At 44.0% G+C, this 15,448-nt stretch overlaps 1 protein-coding gene across 1 annotated transcript in view; it reads left to right on the top strand.

Moving 5' to 3' along the window:
* Positions 1 to 15,448, top strand: part of SGCD (sarcoglycan delta) — a 513,449-nt gene that overhangs the window by 207,087 nt on the left and 290,914 nt on the right. Inside the window, exon 2 of the mRNA XM_084635702.1 lies at positions 5,182 to 5,355. The gene's annotated coding sequence lies outside the window, so the exon portion shown is untranslated. The remainder of the gene's footprint in view (positions 1 to 5,181; positions 5,356 to 15,448) is intronic.

The following is a 15,448-nucleotide window of genomic DNA, read 5'->3' as shown; positions in this document are numbered from 1 at the left end:
GTAGTTGGAGAGGTTCCAAAGTTGCAATGCTACCAGGTTTTTAACATTCGCTTTCTGGAAGGAGGGATTCAGAAGTTTCATTTTTTCCCTTTCTTTACCAGCGCCACCCATATACTAAATTCAAGGGAGGTAGAGGGAGACGATATTGTGAAATGTAAAATGTGGGATCATTTCATATTTGATCCTGCAGGGTCCTGAGGACTCCTGTGAGGTGCTGAGCACCCTCTACTTTTATTAAAGTTGTTGGGTGTTGAACGTACTTGATCAAGTGCCTTTCTGGGTCAAGAAATCCCAAAGCACTTTACAAAACAATGAGCTACGTACTGGCTGCATGGGAAAATGTAACAACCATTACGCATTCAGCTGTAGTTTACACACAGCCTTGATCATTAGACCCTGGTTCAGTTAGAAGGAATATTTGCTGATGTAATCTCGATCTACTTCCAGAAAGTGCTTTGGGATCTTCAGTTTCCACATAGACAGGCAGAAATGACCCTACTAAATGTTTCATGATGAGGATGGAGCCTCTACCTGTTCTGCACCCCTGTCGCCCCCTGCCCCCCAATACTGCTCTGCCGTATCAACCATAGGTGCTTGCCCAAGTCCAGCTATGGTTAAAGAGGAAAATTATGAGAATGTACATATGCATACTTGTGTGTGCCATCCCTCTCCCATTTGGGTGCTTGAAGTCCAGATTGGCAGTAAAGAGAAAGATCTTGAATATTTAGCCAGAGGACATATGGTTCCATTCATTTTCAAGTCTCCAAATCCCCTAAGTATTTAATTTTTTCCATGCCCAACATAATTTCTTCAGCTGCGGTTGAGTAGATTGTAATTAATATTTTCAGAGACGAGACCAACTGGTACAGATGTGACTACCTGCCGCAGTGATATGTTTGCCTACAGTATGTTAGTCAGCTACTAGATGTCTTTGCACACTGTAGAGCTTTCCAGACAAGGTTTGGTGGCTGGTAGCCAAGGGGAAGGGGTGGAATCAAGATGCTTCTTGAGCTGTGTGGATGTTTAGTTGTTTTGTATAATAAGCTCCTCTCTTTAAGAAGGGCTATGAGTCCATGAGCCATGCAATGGAGCCATGTAATCCCAGTGGAGCATTCACTCTGGAGGGATGTGCCCTGAACAAGTTACTCATAAAAATGCTCCTGGACGAAATCCCAGATCTGGACACTGCTAAGCTTTGGGGAAATTCAGGCTTGACTCTAGTTAATCGGTGTGTAAGCTCCTGTCGTGAACTATTCTGCCTCTTCTGAGCCAAGAAGAACATATATGTGCTAGTTTGTTTTTTATGTTCATGGCCTGGAGACTGAACAAAGGCCATCACTCATTTCACTTAGGGCCCTTGCATAAAATTTAATCCAGGGTTTCAGACACTGAATAGAAAAGTTTGAACTGGTGGGGCAGAAAGTGGTGAATAGCACAGTACATTTGGGTGATGCACGTTATTTTTTCATGTTGGACAAGGTGGAGTGAGATTTCTGCATGTCATGTTGTACCCTCATGATGGCTGCCATCATCCCTCATTAATTTAGGCGTACTCAGTGGCCTCTAGAAGTTATATCTCTTGCATTTTTTCCCAGGAACCTGTAACATAGAAACATAACCCCAACTATATCGTTGGACAGAAACTAGTTCCTTGCCTGCATCCGTCTATATCTGTGTAATAGAAATTCTTCAAATGCAGCCCAGGCAAGTTGCATTGGGATTGATGCACTTGCTTACTGCTGCTTGCAGCAGCGCTCATAACCGTTTGCATTTGATTATACTCCATGTGGATGTTTCCACCATCACAGGCACTTGAAATGGGAGCTGGAGAAATGGCAGTTGTATGCAGTCATTACTTTTTAATTTGACTGAAGTTATTTTTCCCATTGTGTCCCCACCCCGCAGTGCTGAAGTGTGGTAACACCTGATATATCCTCCCAACAGCTGGCTCGGGTGAATGCTTGGATGAAATCTGCAGCAGCGTTTTCCAGTACCTGCTGCCATGTTCTTATTCCCGTAACGGTAGTGGTTAGGACGAAGGGAAGGTGTCTGCTCTTTGCCAAAAGCTGAAAGCACACTCCTGCCTGCACCATAATTTATGATCCACCCAGCAGTGCAGGAATTCAGACACAACAGAAACTCTGAGTGCATGCATTGCAGTGCATTAAGGCAATGTGCCAAGTCCTCCTCACCCAGGGGCTTTGCTTACGATGAGCATTGGCAGGCTGCGGTAAATCGAGACTTTCAAAAAACATATCATTCCCCACCAGAAGCAGGGCTCTCAGACTCAGCTTACAATGACAGTCTAGTCCCATTGTCAAGTTTGGTCTTTTGCCTTTCAGCTCCATTGAAAGTAAAAAGAGGGGAAATAAAGTCTTTTTTCTTTTCCTTTTTTTTTGCATTGCAACTTTCAGGAAACAAATGGAAGTAATCACATTTCTGGTCCCCAAAGATAAACATCACTTAAAAGTAGAGGCACTAGATCTCGCTACTGCTCCCAGACCAAGCTTCTGCAGCGTCAGCCATTCCTACACGTCACATCCACTTCAGTCTCACGTTGCCAGACTGGTTCTACAAATGGTGTTTGAGAGGTAGGGCTTTACGCCTGTGTTGGCAAGGAATATAAGATTTGAAGCTGTTCTACTTTTCTGCCTCCCTACCTGAGCCCACAGGATGACAGAAGGGAAGCAGTCTGGCAAATACAAATAACACTTCCCTTTAAAGCCCTTCTCGACACACAAACTGCTGGCAAACGTGGGGTTGGACTCTGCCACCTTAGCTCATGTTGCAGCTCGCACCACGAGCAGCCCTGCTGAAGAAAAAGGGGTTACTCAGGGGGCAGAGCAGATTGCATGCCCCTGGGCATGGGTTCCACAGTGGCTCTGGTTACCAAGTGGACTTCCTCTCACTGCTAGGATTGATACAACTGCTCTGCCTCCAAGCTGAGGTGCGGATGCTTTCATCCTTTCACTCCCCTGCCCCTTCGCTTCACACCCCCCTGGGTTTGCTTTTCCATTGCTGGTTGACTGAGTCAGTTTTCTACATCTCTTTAGCCCAGTTGGGGTGTGGGTGTGTGTGTGTGTGTTGGGGGAATCTGTGGGAGGATGTAATGAGCATTGTGCTCTGGGGCTGCTGATTCAGACTTGACCCCTTTGGAACTGTCTGCAAGTAGTATGTTTTTGTTGGTTTTGTCTTCTCCTCTTTTTCTGACTATTCCTAGCATAAAACTAGCATCTATCCATCTTTCCTGCAGCCATGTTCAGACTAAGTTACAGATGTGACAGGCTGTGTTATCTCAGAAGTAGAGTGCAACAGAGCACCCAGCCCTCTTTTAAAGGCCAGGGGGGCTGGGGAGCAGCTAGCCCTGTTCTGGAGAAGAGCCCAAATGGACAGCATTGAGTGACTGGGCTGAGGATTCATAGTCAGGGGATATAACTGAAGGGCCCAGCTCCATGATGAGCCTAGAGAAGAGGGCTGTGGGGGGACAGAAGGCTGCAAGAGGGCAAGTCTTGGGAGGGGGGAGTTCTGACCATTAAGCTGCCAGAGGCCAGAGCACCCCACAGTCTCGATGGGGAGCAGGACAGTTGCTTGATTTTCTTGTTTCATGTTCCCTTTTATTTATTGTTTTTGAAGAATAAACAGGGCCCTGAGGTGAGGGTGACAAACTGACCTGGGTGTGGCTGATTGTCTGTCCCATGCTGATGACTGGTCCACCAGCCTACACCATGGCTGCAGGACGTATCTGGATCAAGCGTATCTGTATCATTGCAGCCGTTGAGGCAAGGGTACCCAGACGTTCAAACTGGGGCAGAGGCTGTGAGGTCCATCAGAAAAAGCACCGGACTGGGATTTAGGAGACTTAGATTCTGTCCACCAGCTCTGCTACTCCTACACCTTATATGTCTTGTCTGTTTAGATAGTAATTAGTTAGGGCAAGGACTGTCTCTTAAGATGTGTGTACAGCGTTGGCAGCACAGTGGAGCTCTTGATTTTGGTTTGGGCCTTTAACTGCTTTTCTAATACCAATAACTAACAATAAAAATGGGGGTTAGACTTCCTGACTCCTTTTCCAAGCCCTTCCCCCCGCTTGAGGTGTGATTTCCAGTAAATTGCTCAGGCCGAATTTCTCAAATCCCACTGCCTGTGGTTAGGCACCTAATCAAAGTGACCCGATGTTTCAGAAGCGTTGAAAACTCCCAGCTGTGTGAGTGGGTGCTGCTGGGCGTGGAGCTTTTTCGACAATCAAATGATTTCAGGTGCCTGTCGGGTACCCATTTTTGAACATTTTGGCCAACAGTAGCTAACTCATAGCGGGGGGATTTGATTACAGCCTTCAACTACCTGAAGGGGGGTTCCAAAGAGGATGGAGCTCGGCTGTTCTCAGTGGTGGCAGATGACAGAACAAGAAGCAATGGTCTCAAGTTGCAGCAGGGGAGATTTAGGTTGGATATTAGGAAACACTATTTCACTAGGAGGGTGGTGAAGCACTGGAATGGGTTACTGAGGCAGGTGGTGGAATCTCCATCCTCAGAGGTTTTTAAGACCCGGCTTGACAAAGCGCTGGCTGGGATGATTTCGTTCGGATTGGTCCTGCTTTGAGCGGGGGGTTGGACTAGATGACCTCCTGAGGTCTCTTCAGACCCTAATCCTCTATGATTCTATGTCATAAGGCCTAATTAATTAACGTTTCCTTGTGAGCTTTGAGATCTGTGAACGAACTGCACTGTACAAGTGCATTGAAGTGTTGTTTGCTTGAATTTTTGTCAGTGTTCTTAACTTTAAATCCCCTTAGTTTGAACGTTCTGTTCTCCCAGTGAAAGACTGTAATGAATAAGAATGTTCTCTAAAGTTATGCAGGAGTGTTGCTGTACTTCTGTGATCTCAGACTGACATAAAGTGCATCCAGGCTGGCATTCATTTCCTAGTTTAGGGACACAGTTAAAACACCATAAAGCCAAAATAGTTCTGCGCCACAGTTCTTGAATTCAAAGATTTCCCTGAAAAGGTGCCAAACATGATGGCTTGTCACAGACTCTTTGTCCTGGCTTGACATTTCATTGCTATCAGATGTTGTCTTACATTCTATTCTGAACCTGCCGAATGACTGACCCTAGAATTTAATGCCACACCTTCTTCTCTTTTCTCTTTCTGAATGACATCTTTTCTGCTCCGGCTCCAAAGAACTGGAGGATACTGCAGCATCCTCAGGGACATACATACAGAAGGCTGAGCTGGAGCCTGTGTGGGACTTAAAAAGGACTTCCAGTTGGTGGTAGCCTGAGGAACTTCCTTTCACTCCAATGTTGCTCCGAAACTAAATTGTCTCCAGAATTCGGAACCATCAGGTTTGCTAAGGTATGTGATTTTTGCCTTTGTTTGCATTCCTATATGTTTTCTGAACATCTGCTTATGGCACTTGTAACTATGGTTCTGCATATTTACATGTAGGTAAATGCAGCCCATAAACTGCCTCAGTGAATGCCCTGTACTCCTTGATTCAGAGAATACTTTGCAAGGTTAAGGTGCTTTTAAAGTCACTGTGTGGATGAAGTACATTTTGAAAACCACTAATATCTGAAGATTAGAAGGTCGGGGGGAGGGGGGGGAAGCCAAACGTAAAAAATAAAGAAAAGAGGGATCATTTCTGCAAAAGCCATACTCTTCTTTGTCACTTGTATTTCAACATTGTTGGCCTAGGATGAAATTTACTATACCGGTTTGTTACGTGATAGTCCCTTGGATAGGAGGCTCATGTATTTGTTGTGTGCAGATTCTGATGTTGGAGCAGAAACTCACATGGCATAGAGCAAACCGTCCAGAGTCGCAGGTGTAGGGAAATACTTAGAAGAACACAATCTATGACAACCCATCTCCTTTTGTGTAATTCAAGTTATTTCCAGGGAGGAAATTGGGTTTATTTATTTATATTTTTGGATCATCAATTGAAAAGTTTTATTTAAAAAGCTTTGGAAGTGTGAATGCAAAACCTTAGTTCCTAGGTCTACATGGATTTGTATCAAATGATAAAGTCGTAAAAAGTACATGTGTTTTGTTCTCATTAATATCTGAACAAGAGAAACACTTCCTACACACTCTGCAGTAGCAATGCAGTGTTCAAGCTTAATGTAGGAGTGTTGAAAAATCCAAACAGAAATTAGATTTTCATATATTTTTAAAGCCTCCAAGAGTTCTCTTACATTAATTCTTTTGGTGTGATCAGACTAATCCCACTTGTTCTGTAAATAGTGAAATTTAATTCAGATACCTCACTGGAGTTCCATTTGTAACATTTGCATACAGATTACATTCAGTTTTGGAATGGCTGCAGTATAGAAATATGACTACAAGACTAGCACGATTTCAAACTGTCTATGCCCATGCTATAGTCTGTATAGATCATAGTTTGCTCGCTGGATTTGACCATTGGCCTGGCAATAGACCTACAGATCACAAGAGTGGGTTCCACATAAGACAGTGACTGGTTCAGAGCTGCGGGTAGCTCCTCTTCTGTCTTCAGTGCAGCGAAAAGGAGAAAGGATTGATGAGGGAAATGAAAGACAATCCCTTCACTCCCAGGGCCCGGGGTAGGGAGAAAGGAATGAGAGAGAAATTATGGGGCGGAATGGAATTGCCCCAGTTCTAATGTGACATTGTTTGTGATACTGTGATGTTGTTGCCCCCAATGCATGGTGAGGCTGAATTATAACACCAGGGCTAAGTCCCAAGACCAATATGAGCAGCCAATGCCAGGGCATGGCTACGCATGTATTTTGTAGTTCTCTGCACTGCCGTTCACTGATGCATTGTTCTCTGATTCCTCAAGCATCTGAACTGATACAGTCAAATGCAGTGCTCCACATACTATGCAGGACTGTCTACGCTATTTACAAACAAACTCCCATGGAAATTCCTGCCATTTAATAGTAAGTATTGTAAGCTTTTTAATCTGTCTAAATAGTGCCCGGTCATGATGACAGGAGTCGCTGCTAACCTTGTGAGTACATTGTCTGGAGACGAAGGCTAAAGGTGGAGTATTTTGCAATCAAGGGAACGCTTTCAATCCTAAAGGGAAATATTTTACACAGCTGTAGCCTGGAAATCAAATCAATTTGTTTTATTGCACATTTCTCTTTTATATTTGTAAGTGAAAGCATGTAAATCTTCGGGTGTGTATTTTGCTGACTGCTCTGCCATGGGAAAGCTCAAGGCACCGGAGGATGGGCAGTGATCTGTCGCCAGGCTTTGAGGATCATTATCTGATTTTCATGCAGAAAAGGAAACAAACAGACAAATACCCGGCAACCCTAGTGAAGTGTTATAATGCACTGGCTGCTGCCTTTCTAGCTTTGATCCAGGATCTATGCAATAGCATTAAATGGCCTTGTGGTCTGTTATGACAATTTACTAGCCCATGCCCAAGAGCTATCCACCTGACCATTATCATCTTGTTAATGATGCCTATCCAAAAAGCTTATTCACCCCGGCCATGAGCACAAGTAGAATTTTGCAAGGCCAACAAGAGGTTGCCCGGAATGAATCATTTTGCCCGCTCTGACTGGAGAATGATGCTGGTGCAGAATTGGTGGAACTTCCTGGGGTCTGCTGGATAGGCGTAAGAACTTTCCTAAGAAAGTGTTTCCCCTCTGCAGCTTTATTCTGCATTTGCCCTAGGAACTGCTTGTTCCCATTTCAGTATTGCCGACCTCAAGCATTCCAGAATCATGAGTCAGGTCCCAAAATAATAGGAGGATCATCTGGGGGATTTCAAAAGGATCATCTGGGGGTGCTTTTTATTTGCCTTCAGGCTTCTGAGCTTTTAGACTGCACTTGGGTCACCTTTTAAACTTTTCTCTGCGGTCATGAGAGCTGGAAACTTTATTTGAAAACGAAAGCAGAGATTCGCAGGGAACCACAAGAATCTGGGGTCTGGAGTTTTAAGGAAAACCCCACATATTGTAAGACTCATGCTAAAATCATGAGAATTGGCAGTGCTGCTATTTTACATCCAATCCATCCATTCCAGGCACTTATATCCCGCCCCCAATACCGTAGTCTCTGAGTACCTCACAATCTTTAACCTAACCTAGCAACATCCTTGGGAGGTAGGGAAGTGTTGTTGTCCCCCTTTTAGAGATGGGAAACTGAGGCTCAGAAACTTGTCTGAGGTCACACCAGACATTTGTGACAGAGATGGGAATTGAGCCTGGGTCTCCTTAGTCCCAGGCTCCCACTCTAATCACTGTACCATCTTTCCTTTCTGTACCCTTCCTTATACCGCTCTATAAATTCCCTGAGCAGCAGTGAAAGGATCATCGGGTAAGGGATTACAATGCCCCTGTGAGACTGCTGTAGAAGCAAAGGAATGCACAGGTGGGAAACAAGTCTGGCTGCAAGGTCCTCACCTTTGGTTCCTCCCATAACCCAAAGCAGCTGTTGGCTGCATTTGTGCCTTTCTGGAATAAAAACTACTGCAGAATCAGGGAATTGTCTTTCTCATACCTCAGTTCCCCATGGAACTGAAGCTACAGCAATCAGGTTACAACCATAGCCAGCCCCAAGTCCTGAGTATTTCACCACTTGCTGTGTAACTTTAGTGGAGATGACACCATATGTCTGAATAACACTTAGCTGAAGACATTCATCTTTGCAACACACTGTTGCTTGCTCATGTGTGACAGACTGGTTTCATTTTAACAACACTTATGTAATTGTGCTGCTGATAATCTTGCGTACGGAATTTTTTTAAACTGATCTACGGATAACGCACACACTAATATTTTGTCTTCAAATTGCTTGTTGTTAGATTGGTAGGGATTATATAACCCTTTAAAAAATCTCTCTTCTGCTGAAGAAGCGCATTTAATTAATACATAGGAAATTGTTTTTTTAAGTACCCATTAAATGTAGTTATTAAATTTTATCTTGCAAGTATAAGTGAAATAATCTGTGTTCATTTGATGTGTTTTATAGCTCGTATAGCAGTTAATTGTCTTTGGAACATTGATTCTTGGACATGTTCCCCTTTTTCAGGTGAAGTCATTATCGGAGTTTAACCTTCGCTTATATGATGGATAAAAATCGGTCTTTAAAATTTTTTTAATCAGATTTTTTTAATTTAAATACAGGTTTATTTTTAAAAATACACCTTTTGAAAATTTAGTTTGAAATTGTGACAGCCTACATTGAGATTTAAATTTACTAAAATATATTAAAATCATTTACACGAAAGGAAAAGAATAACATTAAGCAGTACGATGTTTGCTGCTGAAGTTTTAGAGACAGTTAAATCACTGAACTGGTGGCAGTCACTGGCTAAACACCTCTAACCATGTTTGTTTACGTGCTAAACCAGATTGTGACACCAGTAGCCTCCAATGCACATGCAGAAAGAATATTTTCTTCATTTCAGTTTATTCAACTAGTTCAATATAAGTCAGGGCAGTACCAGTTTAAACCACCTCAGATTTCCAAAACAATAGCAAAAGCATTTTGAGTGAATGCTTTCCTACAATTGCTGATTAAATTTTAGCACTTCAAAGACTTTGTTCTAGGGAAGTAGGCCTGTATACAGTATCTTTTCCTGTGTGTGTATCTCACGAATAAAGGCATGCAGCATTTTTATACAAGTAAAAATATTCACGTGAATCTTTTCAAGGACTTTTCTGGACATAGTTTTCTAGGGTGTGGAAATAGGATGGCTTTTATATGCTTTGGCTTTTATTTATATTCTTTGTATATTCTTGGAAGATCAGCAGTCTTGCTGCGAACATATCAAGTCTTCCAATTGCACGACTGTTGCAGCTCTGTTCACCCAACCTGTCCTCATGGGGCTTTCTCTGACTCTGTTCCACTGATGTATATTGAAGCACATTCTCTAATAACAAATATTTCAGTTGAGTGAGCAAGGATATCATCGGTGGAACTAAGATGAATTTATAAGGAATTCTAAACCTAACATGGACCTTGAAAGAAATCTATCAAGAAACAAATGATATCTTGATGGCAGTCATATAGTCCTTTGACCTATACTTGAAAATACCATAAAGCATACTCTGTTCTTGGTACGTGGTGTTGGTTACACTGTAAGACAAATAATATATAACAAGGTCAGGGGCCCATTGTACACAGAAGAGACAATTCCTGCCCCGGAGAGCTTACATACTAAGTAGACAGGACAGTAAAGGCATGGACAGGAAGACAGAGGTTAATTGGCTTGCCCCAAGTCAGAGGGCAGAACAATGACTCTCACAGGAATAGATCTGAGGTTGTCCCCTGACTGCAGTCCAGTGTTCTCTCTTCAGGACCTCATGGCTTGCAGATGCAGTGTTGCTTCAGAAAATATAATGAGGCCAGAGTTTATTTTCTCCTAGATGACATGTTTTACGTTATTTTACAATGAGTTGAAAATCTGGTTTTAATTACTTTGTATCCTAGCAGTGGAGGAGCTTGACGACTTTCTTACAAATTGCAAATACTGAGTTTAAAAAAAAAAATGAAGGAAAGTTCCTTTCCTGTGAATGATGTGCCAGTTCTTTCCACCACCTCAGCTCCTTGTTCTCTGAATGAGCCTCTGAGTAGAAACGAAGACAAACGCTCCCTTTTTTTACAATGGGCCCAAAGGCATTTCGGAAACTACCTGGCTCGACTAACTCCCAATCTGCTATCAGCCTTTGGCCATCTGCCTCCCCCACCTGTATCCTGGCTTGCTTGTTAATCTCTTCCATGTGTTATGTCTTGTCTTTTAGATGGTAGGCTCATTGATGCAGGGACTGTCATGAATTGTGTGTTTTTACAGCACTTCGCACTCTGGGGTGAATGTATTCTATTGCCTAACCTGCAGCTAGATGTTAAATAATACTAATAATTGATAGTGTGATGCTTCACGCTCTACTGCAAACTCGTGCTTGGAAACACATTCAGTGAGAGTCCAAGTGGTGGTTCACAGTTCAGAGCATGGCAAAGAGGAGGGCAGCCAATATTCAGAGTGGAAAATTAATTATGCTCTGCCATCCTCCTGCCCTGTGCTCAAGCCAGTTCTGTTGTCCAAGTTCTCTGTCCTGTGTTCCAGAAACAGAGGAGAATATTGTGGATTCATTCCTGAAACAATGGGAATTTTGCCTGAGCAGGACCTGAGGGAGAGCTTCAGGAGCAGGACTGGGGTTGGTCATTCAGGACGTTTGAGTACACTTTCTGCTGCATCTGCAGCTGTAGCAATGTCTAGATTACCCTTAAATCGGGCAGCTGTGTCCACTTCACTATACATCATAGACTTTACTGTGTGTAGACATAGGCTTATGTTGGTGGAGCACAGTCACACCTCTGCAATGATTGCTCAGAGGAGCAGAATTCCCATATTCACAAGGACAACTCGGAGGCTGCTGCCCCTTAAGAAGACACAGTTTGAACTCCTCTCCCTCACTGGTCGTTTCCATTGCTTCATTAGCCTGCCTCTTCTCTGCCCTCTTCAATAGCAATTGCCTCCCTTCTGCTCAAGGGAATACAAGGATTGCAGCTGTGTCTGGCTTTTGCTCCTTGCACTCTTCCCCAAATTGCAGGTCCAGTATGGTCCTTAATAGACATGAACCTCAAGATGCAAAGGTCAGGAGTGTTTGGAACTGGGGTATTTGCATGGGTGTCTCTCTCTCTCTCTCTCTCTTTTTGTTTTGTATTACCTAGTGGTCAAAAAAAAAAAAGTTACCTAGCTGAAGGATACAAGCTCTCAAAATCCTCCCCTTTCTCCCTCTTTTTTCCCCCTCCGTAGTCTTCTTTATTGTCAGTCAGTCAATAAATAACAGGGCAAAGTTGCACTTTGGGCTTCTCCACCGAAAAATATAAACAAAATGGGCCATTGATCCTACGTTATGGCTTTTGCTATCTTAGTAGTTCAAGATCCTTTCCATTTAAACAGGGAGAACCCTCTGCAGTTTGAAATCTGAAAACCTGAATTAAATTCCATATTTTCCACTTGCACTCTGAGCTCAGAGTGAATAGTTCTTGTGTTCCATCATTTTTTAAGACTGCTACAAAAACTTCAAGAACCTGTTGGAAAAGCATTCCCAAGGGGCTGCTTAAATGGCCAGAGTCAAGGCTAAAGGACTATACCAGTTTCAGTAGTTCAGGACTCAGGCCTGCACGTTAGGCTGTTCTTTTTTTCCGCAGCTGCCTGCTTGATGCTTGTGCATAGGAAGGGCATTGAGAACTGTCCTATTTGTTTTGATGCAAGAACAAAGTCGGCCAGAAATAGAGCACAGCGAGGGGGAAGAACATGCCCACATGCATCAGCTACCGCAGACCAACCCAGTGATCTCCTTAGTTGGGGGTGGATCACCCAAAGTTGTTGACCTAAGTATGGGTATCCAGTGACTAGCATGGGAATGACTATGCTAACATCCCTGCTAAACATCGATGCATGCCCAGTCTGAGAATATCTGATTTGAGGTCTTTCTAGAAGTCTGAGCACATTCAGTCTTAAGGCATGTCTACGCTACAGACTGCTGCCAGCATAGCTCTATGGTTAGGGGTATGAAGAGGTGTGGTCCTTGCCTGACAGAGCTGTGCTGGCAGAAGCCCCTAGTGTAGATGCAATTATACTGGCAACACTACACTTTTACTGGAAGAGCTTGCTTCACTTGTGGAGAATGTGGGGCATTAGTCTGTCGGTACAAAGCACTGCTTTGCTGATGTATCTGGGTCCACACTTGGCATGCTTTCCAGTATAGTATACAGGTATAGCTATACCAGTGAAGTACCTTAGTGTAGACCTGGCTTCAGCTGAAGTCTTGCACAGGTAACTAAAATGCTATGCCTTCTTTCCAACCAATGGGACTCCAGAATACTTACTGTTTGTACAGTTGACAGTACCTTAACAATGTTGTAGCCCTCGTCCATGGTGTACGGCTCCACCACTTCCGCTGCACCTCTGCTCTCCTGCAACTCTGCAGAAGACAGTGCAGTAGGACTGGTAGCTGTCCACGTCGGACAAGTAGCTTGGCTGGGGGTTCTGGGAACGTCTTGCCTGCCTGGCTCCTAGCAACCTCCAGGGCATGGTGCATGGCTTCCGCTGCAACTCTGCTCTCCTGCGAGCTGGAGGCTTCTGCCTCAGGCTGCTCTCCCAGCTGGCAGCACCCCATGGTCACGCCTATCCCTTGCTCCCATGGCTCATGAAGCCTGGACAGTAGTAAGGAGCAGTTCAACTGTATGCTGAGCAAGTGCAGAATGGTGATAGAATGTGCATTTGGATGTTTAAAAGCTTGCTGGCGCTGTTGGTCAGACCTCAGCGCAACCAACATTCCCATTGTTATTGCTGCTTGCTGTGTGCGCCATAATATCTGTGAGAGTAAGGGGGAGACATTTATGGCGGAGTGGGAGGTTGAGGCAAATCTCCTGGCGTCCGATTTTGAGCAGCCAGACACCATGGTGATTAGAAGAGCACAGCAGGGCACGCTGCGCATCAGAAAGGCTTTGAAAACCAGTTTCATGACTGGCCAGGCTTCGATGTGACAGTTGTGTGTTTCTCCTTGATGCAAACCCACTCCCTTTCTTGATTTTAATTCCCTGTAAGCCAACCACCCTCTCCCCTTTGAAATAAAGTAACTATTGTTTTGAAACCATGCATTCTTTCTTTATCAATTTAAAAAAATGAGATAACGGACAAGGTAGCCTGGGTGGGATGGGGGAGGAGGGAAGGAAAAGGCCACATTGCTTATTGTAGCCACACTAAAAATCAAACTGTTTGAATGGCAGCCTTCTGTTGCTTGGGCCATCCTCTGGAGTGGAGTGGCTGGGTGTCTGGAGCGCTGCCCACCCCTCCCACCCCCATGCATTCTTGGGCATCTGGGTGAGGAGGCTATGGAACATGGGGAGGAGGGTAGGCGGTTATACAGTGGATGCAGCGGGGGGCTGGGCTCCTGTTGGTTTTCCTGTAGCTCCAACAGATGCTTCATCATGTCCGTTTACTCCCCCATTAGCCTCAGCATCGTGTTCTCCATCCGCTCTTCGTGCTCACTTAATTCTTTCCTGGCCTCTGCCACAGAATGCCTCTATGCATTAAGTTGTGCCCTATCAGTGGGGGAGGACTGCATGAGCTCAGAAAACATGTCATTGCGAGTGCGTTTTTTTTGCCTTCTAATCTGCGATAACCTCAGGGATGGAGATGATATGGGGAGCGTAGAAACATTCTAAGCTCTATGATTCTGTGGGGACAGCACGGTCACCTGTGCTGCTTAATTCACCACGCTGACCAAACAGGAAATGAAATTCAGAAGTTCCCAGGCTTTTCCTGTGTACCTGTCTAGTGCATCAGAGTTCAAAGTGCTGTCCAGAGCGGTCACAATGGAGCACTCTGGGATAGCTCCTGGAGGCCAGTACCGTTGATTTGCATCCACACAACCCCAAATTCAACCCAGCAAGGTTGATTTTAGCGCTACTCCCCTCGTCGGGGAGGAGTACAGAAGTTGATTTTAAGAGCCCTTTAGGTCGATGGAATGGGGTTGGTTGTGTGGACGCAGTCATTTTTAAATTGACCTAATGCGGCTAAATTTGACCTAATCCCATAGTGTAGACCGGGGCTAAGACTCACCAGCTGGCATCCATTAGCATCTTTCAGCATAACACCACCACCAATATAACACACATGCAAACCAACAGTAATATGATCTCTGGGCTATTCAAAAGGAAACCACATCAAGAAACCTAAAGAGTGCTGTTTGAAAGTGAAATTTTACAATTAAGGTGGGTCCATCCCATAGGAGTCTGTAAAAACATTGTCCTCCCAAGTGCAGCTTCGTGTGGTGCTTTGCTTTATGATGGTGCCTTTATTATTAGCTGGCACCTCATAAGCCGATGAGTTATGGGGGGTCTTATGAAGCTGTTCACATTTGAGAGTTAATGAGAAAACTCCCATTAGGATGACATGCCATTTGTTTCATAATGAGCCACAAAAGCTAGCCAGTGACGAGAAAAAAATAATTAAAATGCTTGACAGACACCATATAGACTGAAATTTAATTACATAAATGAACAGTTGTATCCCAGAATGAACTCACTGTTTTAACGATAACAAAAATAATTGCTGAAAGCTTTAACTCTTTTTATAGTCTAGATTCCAGCCGAACTCTCTAATTACCTGCCCTATTCTTGTAGTGTTAGTTGAGCTTTGGGGAATTGACACCGTGCATGCAGTCTATTTGAATGCCAAGGACATACTTTCTTTGGTAGTTATGCATTACGCATGGGAGAGCTTAGAGAAGTTTGGGTTTTGGAAAATCCTTGTAGCCATTCAAAACTGACATCAAAGAAGGTTGCTCTGAATGTTAATTTCTCAGACCCAAGATAGTCTAAGGCCCCATCCAAACAAACAGATATGCATATGCTTCACTTTACACATTTGAGCAATTCCATTGACTTCAGAGCAAGCTGGAAAGGTGTCTGAAATGTGTAACAGAAACAG

The sequence above is a fragment of the Lepidochelys olivacea genome (genome assembly GCF_965140295.1).
Source record: "Lepidochelys olivacea isolate rLepOli2 genome assembly, chromosome: 8".
NCBI lineage: Eukaryota > Metazoa > Chordata > Testudines > Cheloniidae > Lepidochelys > Lepidochelys olivacea.
Note: the sequence above shows the minus strand (reverse complement) of the source record. Positions and strands in the feature narration are given on the sequence as shown.